Source organism: Meles meles, chromosome 5 (genome assembly GCF_922984935.1).
Source record: "Meles meles chromosome 5, mMelMel3.1 paternal haplotype, whole genome shotgun sequence".
Classification (NCBI taxonomy): Eukaryota; Metazoa; Chordata; class Mammalia; order Carnivora; family Mustelidae; genus Meles; species Meles meles.
In genome coordinates this window covers 56,114,344-56,130,545 of record NC_060070.1, presented here as the reverse complement: position 1 = coordinate 56,130,545, position 16,202 = coordinate 56,114,344, and the positions used below count along the sequence as shown (strand labels likewise).

The following is a 16,202-nucleotide window of genomic DNA, read 5'->3' as shown; positions in this document are numbered from 1 at the left end:
TCCTTGTACTCAGGTGTTGAAATTCATTTGGCTGTTTCATGAAGACCATTTTGGATTAATGCTGCATTTGAACTTGCATGTGATAAATAGTAAATAAATAGCTTAGGTCTCTCTTTGTAACCCATATGTGTGCTAATGTTTCCATGTTGTGCATTTGGTACAAAAAATCTTACTGAAGTTTCTGTGCTTATTTACTTAAATTTTCATCATATATTCTATTTGGATCCATACCAGTTCAGTGCCTTTCACATTGTTTTATTTCACTATGCTGACCTCAGGACCCCTTCTGGAATGTCTCCTCATCCAGACCAAATCCTTTTGACTATCTTTTATATATTGGTGGGGGAGGAAGGACCACATGGATCTGTTTTGAATAAGAGTCTCTCTGCCTTTAGGGACACCTGGGTGGCTCAGTGGGTTAAAGCCTCTGCCTTCAGCTCGGGTCATGATCCCAGGGTCCTGGGATCAAGCCCAGAGTCGGGCTTCCTGCTCGGCAGGGAGCCTGCTTCCTCCTCACTCTCTGCCTACTTGTGATCTCTTGTCTGTCAAATAAATAAATAAAATCTTAAAAAAAAAAAAAAGTATCTCTGCCTTTCAAAACAGTTTGAATACTGCTGATTCAATCAAGTCTTTATTTATTTAATTTCCATAAATCTACTTAGGGTAGGCATTAAAGAAAAAACAATAATTAAGAAACTCGGAACAAAGAATTCATTTATTAATAATTCGTTTTCTGCTATAAAGCACCTCTTACATAACAGACCCACCAACTAGTTTAGGCACCTCTGTTTTCTGCAAGTGGACATTCTTCACTTCTATAGTGAGACTCTGGTGTTCCTGTGGACTTTAATTTCTTTCCTTAACTCAGCCTAAGTGAAGATTCTTCAGGTCAGGAGTAACAGTATATCATGACTGTCAGATACTTACTGATTCTCTTTCCTTTTTGTTTGCTTTCTGAGCAGTCGGCAGTGGTGGGAGTTACTACAGTTGAGTTGATTGAGCTGAGAAGCATCAGTTGGGGGCTGAGAGCCATCATCCTGGGAGCCTGACATTGGCACCCATGCAGGCGTGTGGGCGTCATCATTGCCCAGGGCATCTTTCCTATGACTTTGTCCTCTGGCCTGTGCGAGCAGCAGAGTTGCTTCTTCCTTTTCAACAGAGGTAACCTTATGTGGCAGAAGATGCCACTGAAATTAAACTTAACTCTTGGATATTGTAATTTTGACCTTGAATGATAGTCTGGTAGCATACTTTGTGGCTTCTTTGGATATTTTGCCTTGCAAGGAAATGCTTGCTATGGATTAGCGCATGATCCTTGATGCAGTTGCTCTCCCAGAGGTCTAGCTGGTTGAGTTGGGGTTACCATCACCACCGCAAGGTGTTTGGGAACCTTGGAAGGCAGCATCTGCATAGGAAAGAAAGCCTGGTTGGCAGTGGGATAAATAACTTCTTCCCATTTAGACAGATGGGCTTAATTTGGTGTGCTCTGTTCCAGAGCTACAAAAGACAGTCTGGGGAAGAAAAAAAAACCCACCACATGAGCTTAATTAGTTCTCATCCAAGGTGCAGGAATGTGGTGGTGGGTAAAATTGATGGGAGCTCATTCGAGCCAGGCTGGAAACTTTGTTCATCCTTTAAACAGTAGTTCATGAAAAAAGTAAGATCCCAGATGGGCATATTCAGACTCCTTTCTATGAAATTGCAGGCAAGTTGGAGAGGTCAAGGGGAGTTCTCGAACTGCTGAATGCCAGGTTAGATGCCATGTGTCCCATATGTCATTCACATGGTTCAGGAGAGTCTAGAAGTCCATGTGAGATGTGCGTAAGGTCATCCGTCATTCTTTCAGGCCACCTATGCAACACTGGCGACATATTGCAAGTTCTGTCCTATGGTGGTTAGCTCATCCCAGAGAGAATCCTGATGGGAACTCATTTTCTTAAGAAGCTGAAACTTTCAGTCCATGATGCTCCTTTTATTGCATTATTTTTCTTTATGTTATGTTATGTTATTTTATTTTTCATTATTTTATTGCATATTATTCCACTTTCAGACAAGTAGACAAACTTCTTCCCCATTTTACTATTGGAACAGCTTTGTGTCTGAGGACCTGCAACATTATACTCCTTTTGGTGTCGATAAGCAGTCCAGTGAAAGCTGAATTGAGGTGGCTTGGAAAAGAAATAATCCACCAAAAGCAGTAAGAGGAATACAGTGGAAGCCTAAAGCCCCCCCCCCCACCACCCCGCAAGAGAACGCAACAGCTGGAGTGGAGAGACTGGGGGAGTAGAGGGAGTAGGGGTTGGGTAGAATCCTAAGCAGGCTCCGCACAGCTCAGAGCTAGACACGGGGCTTGAGCTCATGACCCTGAGATCACAATCTGAGCAGAAATCAAGAGTCTGACGCTTAACCTACTGAGTTACCCAGGTTCTCCGCCTTTTATACAGAAAAAAAGTAGCGTTAAGTTTGTTGTGTCTGCTGTAGAAAAATCATTCAGAGACAGCCTTGAATACAGAGTTTTGAACGATGGGTTGAATCAGTTTATGACTTCATTTCATTTCAGATTCTTTTGGTGAATTTTGGCAACTGAAAGAATGTTCTACAGATAGAATAGGTATCTAGATATTTGTGTTTGGCTTTAAAAGTCAAGAAATGCATTGTCTTTAAGAGCTAATTACATGTCAATCAGAGAACCAACCAATCAAAAAGGCATCCTGCCCATTTAGTCAGCGAGGCTTGACTTAATCCTGAAAAATATAAGGTTTTGATAATTATGTTAGTAATTAACTTTCTGGACTGAATATCAAGCTACTTTTCCAGGACCTAATCACCCGGATCCCTACTAGCATAAAGCACTTCTTTGATAAAGTGTTTGCGGGGCTGATTAGTTTAGATGAAGGCAACAGAGAGTACAGATGGTTGAACGTTCAACAGTATAAACAGGGATTATGATTCAAATTTATAACTATGGAGAGTTTTTATTTAGCACCAAACAGGCCCTAAAGGAACAGTATGTCTGGACCCCGGCCTTTGCCTCTGTTGGGGACTGGGACATGAGTGCTTGTGAACAGCAGGAAAGCTGCCCATATTTCCACCCATTTGGCACGTCCCTGAGCACTGCCTGTTATTTTGGCTGGGCAAGTCTGCATTTGGAAATGATACAGCTTTTCAAGTCCATAATGGGCCCATCTCTAGTGATGCTAAATCCGACATCTGTCAAAGTGACACAGCGGCCAGGAGAGGGACACAGGCAAGGTGGGCAATTATGACCGGCCATATCAGCTTCCTCGGCATCTGTGAGGTTTTGAGTCGGTCTGGGTGTTGGACAGAAAACAAGTGTGTGTGGTTGTCGGTGCAATTCAGCCATGACAAAGGAGTCCCTTACTTTTAGGGGGACCCTACTGACAAATGTCAGCCCAAGCCCATCTTGAGCTCTGTGCCAGTCGTGATCCCCTCTACATGTGCACCAGGAAATGGGAGCCCAGGTGGAGACTCAACACAGGTCTTCAAGGACCAGGGGTGTAAGTGAAAATATTGCATATTATAACAGACAGATGTGACGTCACAGCTGTTGCCGATGGTATAGGAAGAGTTCCGGGGTGGAATTATTGTTCCTTGAAATTTTTAAAAAAAATTTTTTAAAGATTTTATTTATTTATTTGACAGAGAGAGACAAACCGAGGGAGGGATCACAGCAGAGGGAGTGGGAGAGGGAGAAGCCAGCTTCCTGGAGCAGGGAGCCTGATGCGGGACTCGATTCCAGGACCCTGGGATCATGACCTCAGCCAAAGGCAGACGTTTAATGACTGAGCCACCCAGGCGCCCCTGTTCCTTGAAATTTTAATAGTCTAACCTCTTTGGATGTAATTCTGGCCTCATTAGAGGCAGGAAGAGTGGGATCTGTCATGACTAGTGGTTCTTCTCAGCCCTTCTTCAGACTGCACTGCCCCAGCCCCAGCGGGAGTCCCACCTCCCCCGCCCTCGCTTGGTGCAGTGGCAAAGGGAAACCCTGTTGGACTCGGGGCCCAGTTCTGACTGTTGTGTTTACCTGCAAGTTGTATAACCTCCCTCAGCCTCAGCTTTCCCATCTACACAGTGGGGATAAAAATATCCCATAAAGGTTTTGTGAGGATTAAGTGAGAAAATTGCTACAAAGCACCTTGCACATCATGATGAATGCCTGTGACTGTTCATTTATGTTCTTTCCTTTTTATTCCTAGTTCAAAACCCTTCTGGTACCACTGAAGACTATCCGTTACTCATGCTTCATTAACATGTATTCATAGGAGTACACAGGTTCTTTAGCTTTTTGATATTAAACATACATAAACAGCATACTGTAACAAACTTCCGTGCCTCTCACCCAGCTTCTACAGTTGTTAGCATTTCAACATCCTTATGTTACCCTTACTCCCCACGCCCACTTGATTATTGTTGTTTTTGCAAAGTTCTTTTTGCATATTGAAATGTACAGTTCTCAGCTGTATGATTTTGTCAAGAGAATGTATCCATGCCATGCACATGCTAGCGTGATACAGGACATAGTTAACAACCCCGCCAAGTTCCCTCAATCCCTTCCCGGCAAATCCGTGTTGAGTTCAGGGATTTTTGTTGGTCTGTTTTGGTCACTTCTGCATCCCAACATAGGGAACAGTGCATGGTGTGTAAGAGGTGTGTGATTAGTATATGTTGAGTTCATTTATTATATAATTATTTTTCAATAATTTATGAACATTAAGTCTATATCTGAGATTTTGCCTTTCTAGAAAGACCGGTAAAAGATGTTTTCCCCATCCACAAAGAGGTCACAGGTTAGTTGGGGGCATTAGACAAGTAAACAGATTATAAAAATGCTGTTCTGGGGTACAGAGAAGAGCCCCTGGCCCAGGGTAGGAAAGTCAGGAAAGGCTTCCTGCAAGAGGTGATACCCAAGCCCACTCATTAAGGACGCAGAATGTTAACCTGATTTGGGGATGGGGGTGGACAGTGCAGAAGAACTTAAGGCAGAGGTTCCAGTTTTCACAAAGATCAAAAATTAGGAGAGAAAATGTGGCCGTTAAGGCAATACAAGAAGTTTACCATGGCTGAAACCTAAGATAAAAATGATGTGGAGAAAAAGATGCATGGTCTTCTTTCACAGGTCCTTGGATTATTAATGATACAAAAAGATAGGATGTTCTGATTCATCACCATTCACAAGACAAAACAAAAATAATTGCCATTTTGCAACAGCTGGCTGCTGGGTCAAGGTGAACTTGTGGTTCCACATGGGCAGACTTAGTCCAAACTCTGTCTGGGGGGAAAGAGTGGGCCGTGTTGTTTTATCGACTTCTCTTTTGTTACTCGCTAGAGACAGCAAAACACGTGGAAAACAGGTTTCCTGTGCTGCCTGAGGATTCCAGGAAATGATGAGGGAAGTCGATGTTGCCCCCACCTGAGTGCATAGGTTGCAGGTGTTTGGAGGGAATGCGGCCCGCCCCAGGAGCGTGGAAGTTCAGAAGGCAAATGTTCTCCCTGGACCCGTATTCTCTCTTGCAAAGGGTGGCAGTGTGATCTGTGTGGTGTGGCCTTGGCAGGGTGTCCCGAGTTTAGATATTCCATTGCTAAAGCCCCAACTGTTGCTCTGAAAAGCATTTGTTTTTGTTTGGTTTCATTTTGTCTTCAAGGATAGGACTTGCCAGTTTGGAGCTACTGGTGATTTGCAGATTGCAGGCAAAAACAGTGGGCATTAGACGTTGGGTCTGAGCTACGTTCTGCTGCGCGATTCACATACTTGATGACAAAATACACTGAGGCATTGTGTCTTAAGCCCCATGGTGATACAGTTCTCTGCTCTGGCTCCTCTCAGACAAAGTCGCATTTATAGTCCGATGCCCAGTAGCCATTTAGTCAGCGTTTTTGTGCACTGCACTGCGCTAACACGGATGGACAGGAACCGATCTCTCGGCTGCCAGATTGGATCTCGGCATCCTGGGCCGCTTGTCATTTAGTCATGCATCTGTCCTTTTACACTTAGAAACCTCGTCGACTCTTGTATAATTTGGGAACAGTTTAGATGCGTCATATGTGATATAACCGTCTACAAGGCAGGATTTCTTCATCAGGTCTTTCAAATAAGGTTCAACAGCATCAGCTTCTTTTTTGCTCCTGAGCATTGAGAAATTACTGTTTTGTTTGTTTGCATTTTATAAAACACAATATACCTAGGGGATTAAAAACCAAAATAGCATCTTACTCAGAATACAAATGTTTGCCAGAAAGGGAAAGAAGTCTGAGCTTTGTGGTTGTTTTCATTTACATACAACAGAGAATTCCTAAATGTTAATCACATTGGCTGTAACTGGGGAAAAAAGCCAAGGAATTCAAGTCAGTGAGGCCACTTTGATGGCAGAAGCTGGGTTTGGAAGGGTGTGGTCAGCCTTTGAGAGGGGAAAGGAGCATTCCTGTTTTCGGAATCTGGACGTTTCATAGTGGAGCGAGCCACCCACCCCCACACCACCATGTGCCTTTCTGGAGCCCTGGGATGTCAGCCTCAGGTCCCCAAAACTGTAGCAGCATCCAAATGTTTACATTTTAACACATAAGCACTTTTAACGTGGGAGAGTGACGTGTAATTTATTTGTGCATATGCCAAGGGAATTATAGGCTGTTTAAACGTGTGAATTTGTAGCACGCTAGAGGCAGTATGGTCTTGCCTTCAGACAAAATGTAAAGGAGTATGATGCATGTTTATTTTCAGGGCCTGAGTGGGTTTTGTGGCTGGATCTATAATGCTATAATGATGTCATCATCAAAGGTCTGAATTTAAGGCCTCTGGTGAAGACTGAGTATCTCAGGCCAAGCGGCCCACCTGTCCTTCTAGGCTCTGTTTAGTGTTGGGGGTCTGAAATGAGATTAGACAGGGGCAGGGCCCAGGCAGGGAGTCACCTGGGGCCAAACCAGGAGCCTCTGCTGGTGTCGCCACACACAGCAGCCCTTGGCCTCCTGACCCGTTGGTCCGGACTTTAGACCAGTCTCAGTGTAGCTCCAGTGCACTGGCGTGACTGAGGACGGAGAGGCTTGGGCCCTGTATATTTGATGAGCCTATGGTCAAGAACGAATTCTTGAGGCAAGGGGCCAGGACCTGTGGGCAGAATCCATGGGCAGAAAGAGGCTGCTGCCTGCTGCCTATTGATCTGGGATTGTGAGGAACAAGTGATTATATAATTTGGGGTTGGGGGGAAGTAAAGATAAGGGACATCGGAAAGGAATTTCAAATGCTAAAGAAGACGCTAGGGATGTCTGAGGCCTATCTTTGTCAAACAGGGTTGTTTTTCCCTCCAGCAAAGCATTAATAGGAAGGTGGTTGGGAGCTTCCTGCAGGAAGGTTACACGCTGCCCACCTCAAGGATTTGTCAATGGCTGCAGGTTAAAAGGACGTTTAGTTTTATCTGCATTTCCCTGTGCCTCTGTTTCCCACATCGTATTGATCTGAGCCTCTTCTAAAAAGAACATCACAGGGGAGCCTGGGTGGTTCAGTTGGTTAAGCAGCTGCCTTAGGTCTTGATTTCAAGGTCTTGAGTTTAAGTCCTGTGTTAGGATCCACGCTGGGTGTGGAGCCTACTTTTAAAAAAAAAAAATCATACATCCATTTCAGCAGTATTTTTTTTTTTTTTAATCTGGAGCTTCAATTTGGAAGTTTTGAGAATTTTATTTTAAGTAGAAGAAAGCGAGATGGTGCAATGTTGAGCTGATGTCTTCAATGCAGCTGATCCTGTCAGGCTTCTGGCTTTTCAAACATTTGGGTATCTGGAAGGACACAAACTAATTTGGTGGCTTTGGAAAATGCATCTCTGTTTCCTTTCATGTCCCATTATATTATTCAAAAGAGAACAGTAGTTTCTAGCCTTTTCTTTCTTTTTTTAACATAAAGACCCCTTTTTTTAACCCCTGACATAACAGCCTGGGTAGTAGACATGGAGGTTTAATTTATCAACTGCAGCAATGACATTCGAGTTCAGGCTCCAGACTAAGCCAGTTTCTTCATGTCTGTCTGCTCTGGGCTTTGTGCACAAATCATTTATTTATAGGGATAGTTTGAGAGACTTTCTGCAATTATTTACCATACGAAGATTCTCTAAATTTGTGCTACAGCAGTGCTATCCATCTCATGGGCCCCAGCAGAAGCTGGTGGAACTTAATCAAAAATAAAGCAAGGGCAAGCCCAAACCAGATTGGAAGCCACATCATGAATATTCGTGAACATCTGGATGTGTTTGTGGGGGTGTGTTTTATTTTTTTAATGTGTGCCACAGCCAAGGCATGGCTTCTTAACAGAGATGTCAAGAGGAAGACAGAATTTCCAGCTCTGATTTCAAAGGGTTATTTTTGTTTGCATGTGTATGTCCTTTGTCCTTAGGGTGTGGGTTTTACTCTTCCAATATACTCCTTTGATCTCGTTCATCTTCTGGAATCTCTTTTGGTATTTTATCTGAATTCTTCATTGGAATTCATTGCTTGACTCATGAAGATTTAAACCTTCCTAAAGGAGAATTTTAACATAAGGAAAAACATACTCTTTAATATATTTTTTATGTAAAGGTCTTATTTTAGAGAGAGGGAGGGAGAGAGAGAGCGAGTGGTGCGAGCAGGGGGAGGGGGATGTGGGCAGAAGGAGAGGGAGAGGGAGACTCTCAAGTAGACTCTGGGCAGAGCGCTGAGCCCGACGTGGAGCTCAACTGCATGACCCCAAGATCATGACCTAAGACGAAACAAAGAGTCGGATGCTCTACCGACTGAGCCACCCAGGCGCCCCTCCTGTTTAATATTTTTGATGAATCTTTTAAATGCTGGTGATATTAGGATACTTATCAATTAGGCTATTCTGCACGGCTGCTCACAGCATGACTTAACATGTCACTCAGTGTACTTTATCTGCCTCACTAGAGTACTGCCAGTAACTAGAAAGTCAGGGTGAATCCAGTACGAGAGACCATAATAATAATTATGCTGATAATTATAACAATAATGACATTTTTAAAAGTCCATTGGAGTTTATGAGGCATCCACATCTACTATCTGATTTAGTTATTTTAATAACCCTATGAGATGAATATTAGTGATCTTACGATATTCAGTGGGCCGAGGCAGAAACGAATTCTCCCAAAGGGAGGCTGTATTGCCTGGAAGAGAAGACCCAGACTCAGACCACCTTGCCCACCCTCCTGGATAGTCACTGCCTGGAGTCTCGGTCCAGGCACTGCCTGAGGGGGATGACAGGGTTTCTGCACCAGATTGTGGTGAAGACAAAATAAAGGTAATGTTTGCAGCACCCTCAGCAGAATGCATGGGGACAGGTTAGAGATCAGTGAACATGTGTAACAATTATCATTTTTGTTATTTATCTTAGAAATACAATTTTTTTTAAGAAATACTAATTACTGGGGCGCCTGGGTGGCTCAGTGGGTTAAAGCCTCTGCCTTCAGCTCAGGTCATGATCCCAGAGTCCTGGGATCGAGCCCCGCGTCGGGCTCTCTGCTCTGCAGGGAGCCTGCTTCCTCCTCTCTCTCTGCCTGCCTCTCTGCCTAGTTGTGATTTCTCTCTGTCAAATAAATAAAAAAGTATTTAAAAAAAAAAAAAAAAAGAGGGTAAGACCTCAAATTTATAAGAAATACTAATTACTGATAAGAGTAATAATCATAAAAATAGGACTTGTCTAAAGTCAAGCAGCTAGTAAGTATCCAGAAAGGGGTTTGAAGCCGGAGGTCAGTGCCAAATCTCTGAATCGCCCCAGGCAACTCGCTAACCTTGCTTTTTACTCTCAAGATTTTTCTCAGTCTTCTTCCTGAAAAATGTGGATCTTGAGTTACAGATTAGATTATGTGCTTGGGTAATAATAATATGAAAGTGAAAGTGTAATAGCACAATATTATAAGGCATAATATAAAATATAAAAAACATAATATAAAATCATTTTTATTATACGAATTACAACAATAGACTCGTAAAAAAAATTGAAAAAAGAAACCTACAAAATTCTTTCAAGTAGAATTTTAAAGTCTCCTAATACTCACTTACCAAAAATAATTATTCTGAACAGTTAGGGTTTTTTTTTATTTAAAAAGTTATTATTGAAATATATTGACATACAATATTATATTAGTTTCAGGTGTATAGCATAGTGATTTGTAAACTCCATGCCTTATGGAGTGCTCACCATGACAAGTGTAGTTACCGTGTGTCACTGTACAGCGTTATTACACTGTTATTGACTGCATTCCCTATGCTGTACTTTCATCCTTGTGACTAACTTATTTATAACTGGATGTTTGTACTTCTTACTTCCCTTTATCTCTTTTACCTATCCCCCCACTCACTGCCCCTCCACAACCACGTTTATCCTCTGTATTTAAGAGTCTGTTTGTTTTGTTTGTTCATTTACTTTGTTTTTTTTTTAGATTCTACATGTAAGTGAGATCATGCAGTATTTGTCTTTCTCTGACTTATTTCACTTAGCATAACACCTGTAGGTCCATCCATGTTGTTGCAAATGGCCAGATCTCATCCTTTTTTTTTAATGGCTGAGTAATTTTCCCTTGTGTATATATATGTAGACATAGGCATAGATACAGACACATATGTATGTCACATTCTCTTTATCCATGCATCTGTCCAGTACTTGGGCTGCTTCTGTATTTTGGTTGTTGTAAATAATGCTGTAAATAGAGGTGTAAACATTTTGGAATTAGTGTTTTTGTTTTCTTTGAGTAAATGCCCAGTAGTGTAAGGGACTGCATCATAACAGTATTTCTCTTTTTAATTTTTGAGAATCCTCCATACCGTTTTCCAGGGTGACTGTACCAGTTTGCCTTCCCATCAACAGTGCACGAGGGTTTCTTTTTCTCCACATCCTTGCCGACACTTGTTATTTCATGTCTTTTTGATACCAGCCATTCTGAGTGGTGTGAGGCGCTATCTCATTGTGGTTTTGATTTGCATTTCCCTGATCAGTAGTGATATCGAATATCTTTTAATGTGTCCATAAACCATTAGGTTTTATTTTTTTTATTTATAAAGATTTTATTTATTTGTTTGAGAGAGATACAGAGACAGACTGGGAGAGAGAGAGAGAGTGTGTGCACAAACAGGGGGACAGGCAGAGGGAGAGGAGAGGGAGAAGCAGGCTCCCCACTGAGGTAGGAGCCCGACATGGGACTTGATCCCAGAACCTGGAGATTATGACTGGAGCCGAAGGTAGACGCCCAACTTCTGAGCCACCCAGGTATCCCAGCCATCAGCTTTTAAATAGTTTTCTGGAATTATTTTCTACTTATTCTCTTTCCACACCTTAATTTCTCTTCTTTTTGTGTACACAGAAATAAATGCTTACAGACAAACAGACATGTTTTACCTAGGGCAGAACTGAAGCAGCAAATTAAAAGAGAGTAGACTAGCTGCTTGAGACAGTCGTTGGATAGTGGTATGAAGTAAATGAAGAGACAAGACATTGAAAAAGTAGGCAGAAGACCTCAAAAAGCTCAACAACCTGGACTATTTAGAACAGGGGCAAGCAGCTTTATAGATTCTGTGGGCAATCCAGAATTAAAAATAATCTCTTAAAATTATATTCCCTACATTGTTATGGAACACAAGGGATCCTAGACTTTAGGAAAATTAAATTCAAGAAGGTAAAAATAACACGAGACATTCTACCATACATTAATATAATTACTCTATATTCAGTATATTTAGCAGAATAACCCAGTATTAGAGGGTTTATGATATTGTAATTTTAGTGTGTTATAGAATAACTGTTTGAGAAATGGCTAAATAATGGTTTTCAGTATTCTTCCTGAAAGTGAATGCAGGGATTTGGTAAAATCAGCAAAACAAAAACAACATTTACTGGATCTCTGGTGTGTTTCAGTAACATATTTGGTGCCATGAGGAAGCTATTAGTATCATGAGGAAGTTCATGTTGCAATGGAACAAGACAGCCAAGGACAAGATTCTGTTAGTCACAGTCATAAGTGGGCGATACAGATCTGCCTACAGCATATTCTAGCTTTTCATCCGTTCATGTGGAGCTACGTTAAGCAGCAGGAAAACAGAGAAGGTTACGGTGGCCATGCTTGGTGGTTGGAAGGCTTAGCTGAACTGGTTTGGAGGAGCCAGAGTCCCTCGGGCTCTGGCCAGGGCACTACAACATGAAGTCAACTGAAAGGCGGGCTTCTGAGTAATCGGGACAAATCTTGTGTAATTGCTCAGCTCATGCTATGCCATAAGCTGGACCAGCAGAAGTAAACAGCTAACTAAGCTTTAGGTGAATTTAACAGGGCTGAACTCATAAGGGCACTTACAGTTTGAATGATAGTGCCAACTACAGTAATGACCAAGGTTATAGATATATATTGTTTTTCCAAGTAGATACTTTGTTTTAATTAAACTACAGCTGATTGTGTTCTTTACAAAACATTTATTGAATGCTTATCATGGGAAAGCATGAGTACATTTTGGCTCTCTTCAGTACACATCCATAGGGCTTTTAATAAATGACTTTATACTGAGATGAAATTCACATGCCCCGAAATCCACTCAAAATTTTAAGCGTACAATTCACTGATTTTAGTATACTCACAAATGCAGTGTTTACTATCATCTAATCCCAGCATTCCATGGTACTTTGTATTGTTTTCATCTTTCTGTAGTGAGTATATAATAACGTTGTTCACTACTGTAACTCTGTGGCTAGCCTGTACAGTTCCAAGAATGTAGTAAGTGATCAATAAATATTTCTGGATTGAATTTATGGCAATAGCTGGGCACTTTGGGATATTTGGATACCTGTCCTCCAAAAGCCAGACTTTCTTAATGCCCTCTTGGTTTTAAAATAAGCATGAATCTTTTAAGCAAGAAAATTTTGAAACATGTAGTTCTGGGAAAAGAGTGCCCTTATTACAGAATGAATCCATTGGCTAATAAAAACATAAAATATGTTAAGAGAATCAAACTTCTGATTAGAGGAGAAATGGCTCCCAATGAAAGTATATTTGATAATAAAAAAGAAATCTCTTTCATGCTTAAACTTGGCTTTGTATCTATTTTTTTTTAATGGTTCTGAGGGATAAGCTGTCTTAAAATGGGTATTGAAGTGTGAAAGTCCAGGATCCAAGGAGGACAGTCTTCATAGAAACTGGATGGTACATTTCATATTCCAGTTCTTTTCAAACTGGCATACCCTCCCACCTCCCCTGTCATGTGGTTGCTTGGGCCAGCTCTCCTGTTGGGTGTTCTGTGTATGCCATATGACAGTCAACTCCAAGATGGCAGCCTCCTTTCACAGCAGAGCCCCCAGTAAGATCGCATGGAACTGCAGAATGGCAGAGAGGGGAAAATGGTAGTAATGCAAATGCTGGAAGCTGGATGAGACTCGTGAGAGAACCAGTAGTATCTCTTCACAGGCTAGGAGGTGGTAGTGGATTCTGCCCAGATTATGGCTGGACTGAAAGTCTCTAGTTGACACATCTTTCAGCCAATGAGCAGATGCTCAAACAGGTGGGCGTGGGGGTAAGGACATATTCCTCTTACCCCTTGCCTCTTCTCACTCCTATGTCCTCTTTGTACCGCACACTCTGGACATAGGTGGTTCCATGCCTGTCCCTCTAGCCCTAGCGTCCTACTTCTTTCCTCCTGCCTATGATCGTATGTGTGTGTGTGTGTGTGTACCTGTATAGGTGAGTGGGTGTGAGAGAGAGATTATTAGCAAAAAATCGTGGCCGGGATTGTAGAATATACCATAAAGAGAAGGATGAGCAAGGAGGAAGGAGACCAGAGAAAATGCAGCTTCTGCCCATGCCCCTTCATACCCTCACTGCCAACTTCAGACATATTTGGTTCAGAGGCACAGAGAAGAACAAAACATGCTGTCCTTACTCCTGCCATGGTCTACTCCAGGGCTAGTTTGCTGCAGATACCAAGGAGCTGTCCTGCTTACCTGCTACCTTTGTCCTCACATCTGCTCCTCAGCATCTCACCCCTTCCTCTCCCATATCCTCCTGCCTTCACTTCCTCCTCTCACCACCTGGCCCTCTGTCCACCTGGAACCCATCCTTGCTCTTGAGCCTACCCCTCCCCCACTGCCCAGGTCAAAGTGTCCACCAGTATCGCCTCCAAGGTGTGCACCCTTGCTCACTTCCTCAGGGGCAAATTCATCTTGAAATCTCTAAGTGGATGTCAACTCCATTTTCCTGTAAAACTTTTTCTGTAAGGCAGGTAGGCTCTACATTCTGTACCCTGGCACATCATGAGAGAAACTAGACTGTGAGGCTTGACCTGGGAATGTGCCCATTTTTCCTGACATTAAAGCTCAATGTTGCATTAGAGATAGAGAGAGAGAGAGAGAGAGAGAGAGAGGCAAATTGACAAGGTAATGTTTGGAACCCAACCTATCTTATGCTGGGTAGTGGCCTCCACGGTAACATTGAACTTGGGGATATTTTCTTAGGTGGAGATGTGTTTATGCCAATGTCACATTGACTTAAGGATGAGACAGAGGATAAAACAGGGCTGGAGAACAAGCCATACAGACATGCTTCTCATTGTTGAGTGCCTTTCATATGGCCCGACCCAAGGAGATGCACATTTTGAACACAAGCCAGCATTTTAGTCAGATCTGAATTTGTTGAGCAACTCTTCTGTTTGTTGGCTTGTTTCCTTTAACTGGAATGTTTACCTTATGAAATCCTCAAGGAACATCTCTGAAGGACTCATTAGGAGGCTCAATGTGGACATTGCTGATGATGAGTGATATCTGCTTGTGAACGCAAGAGATAGAAATAGAATAGAAGATCTCAGTCAACGCAGTTGGCATGTTTTGTTTTGTTTTTTAACTTGCTGTGTTATGTTAAATAGTGTTACTGTTGGTATCATATTCCTAAATTCAGGGCTCCAGCTCAGAGAGAACAGTGTCCAGTCCATCAGCACCCAGCAGAGAGACCACCAACATGTGCATTGTTCCCTTTAGGACAAGTTACAGGTGATTGTGGAACATTAGTGCTAAGACAGGGGGGCCTTAGGAATACAGGTAGTCTGGGATGGATCTGGTCCTGGGGGGTGGGCCAGACAGAAGGCTCTATCTGGGAATGTCAGTGAAGGCAGAGTGGACTGGGGAGAGTCCAGAGGCCAGGACAACAGGTCCTTCTCAGGTCTAGGAATGCATTGTTCATACGGGTGGTGCTAATGAGGAGGGTTAAATTTTTTGTAGATTAGCTTTTTAGTTTTACAGTTAAAAGTTAATTTTCACAGAAGAATGTAGTACATATAAAATTTACCATCTTAACCATTTTAAGTGTGCAGTTGGTGGTATAAGGTATAGTCTCATGGTTGTGCTGTCATTGCTACAATCCATCCACAGAAAACTTCATCCTGTAAAACCAGAGCCCTGTGCCTGTTACAGCTCCCCATTCCCCTCTCCCTCAGCCCCCAGCAGCCACCATTCTACTTTCTGTCTCAATGGATTTGATGACTCTAACTACCTCATATAATTGGAATTCTGTAGTATTTGTTCTTCTGTGACTGGTGTGTTTCACTTAGTATAATGTCCTCAAGATTCATCCATGTTGTAGCATCTGTCAGAATTTCCTTCTTTTCTAAGGCTAAATAATATTCCGCTCTAGGAATATGTGACATTTTATTTATCCGTGAATCCCTCAGTGGACAGTTGGGTTGCTTCCACTATTTGGCCATTGAGAGAGTGATGCTGCTGTGATTGTGAGTGTACAGATATCTCACTCAGTTCTTTGTAGGTATACACCTGAAAGTGGAGTTGCTAGAACTAACAGGTAATTCCATTTTTGTTTTATGTTTTGTTTTGAGGAACCTCCATACTGTTTTCCACAGCAGTTGCACCATTTTACATTCCTCCCAACAGTGTGCAAAGGTTCCAGTTCTCCACATTCTAGCCAACACTTGTTATTTTCTTTCCTTCTCTCCTTCCTTTCTGATAGCCATCTTAGTGGATGTGAACTGGTATCTTAATGTGGTTTTGATTTGCGTCTTCCTATGGGTGAATGATGTTGAGCATCTTTTCATGTGCTTGTTGTGCCTGTTTTCTTTGGAGAAATATCTATTCAAGTCCTTTTCCCATTTTTGAATTGGGTTGTTTTTGTTGTTGATTTGTAGGAGTTCTTTATATATGCTGCATATTAATCCCTTATAAACTATATGAT

At 42.2% G+C, this 16,202-nt stretch overlaps 1 protein-coding gene across 4 annotated transcripts in view; it reads left to right on the top strand.

Moving 5' to 3' along the window:
* Positions 1-16,202, top strand: part of SASH1 (SAM and SH3 domain containing 1) — a 197,114-nt gene that overhangs the window by 52,038 nt on the left and 128,874 nt on the right. The gene's annotated exons all lie outside the window — the stretch shown is intronic.